Source organism: Carlito syrichta, unplaced genomic scaffold (genome assembly GCF_000164805.1).
Source record: "Carlito syrichta isolate Samal-C Ts95f unplaced genomic scaffold, Tarsius_syrichta-2.0.1 Scaffold304560, whole genome shotgun sequence".
NCBI classification, from domain to species: domain Eukaryota; kingdom Metazoa; phylum Chordata; class Mammalia; order Primates; family Tarsiidae; genus Carlito; species Carlito syrichta.
In genome coordinates this window covers 28,865-29,335 of record NW_007248656.1, presented here as the reverse complement: position 1 = coordinate 29,335, position 471 = coordinate 28,865, and positions in this window count along the sequence as shown.

The window sequence follows — 471 nt, the reverse complement described above, 5'->3', positions numbered from 1 at the left end:
TGCACTCCAGTCTGGGCGACAGAGTGAGACTCCAACTCCAAAAAAAAAAAAAAAGCAGTATAAGTTTGTGACTGAGTAGTTTTCTCATCCTGTCCCTTTTAGTCCAACCTGGCACATTTCTGCTGATATAATCTCAAAAAAAGTGTAGGCCTCATTGAGGTTTTGTCCAGTCTAGACAAAAGACATAACCACAAAACTCTTCAAGATATGTCGTTCTCTGCCCTTGTCTTCTGTCAAGACCACCGAGGGATAACGCCATCACTCTAGAGGCCCCACCGCTTAGTGCTGAAGATCTGTAAAGCACAGCTTGCACCTGGTTCAGGGCCCCTTCTGTGACTGAGTTGATTCTGAGGAACCACCTTTGCTCTCTCTGAGGTCTTAATAAAAGCCTTTACAGTCACACCCTCAGCTTCATCACTAGACCACAGTTTTCCTGGCAGCCTTGGATTAGGTCTTGACTCAGAAGCCATT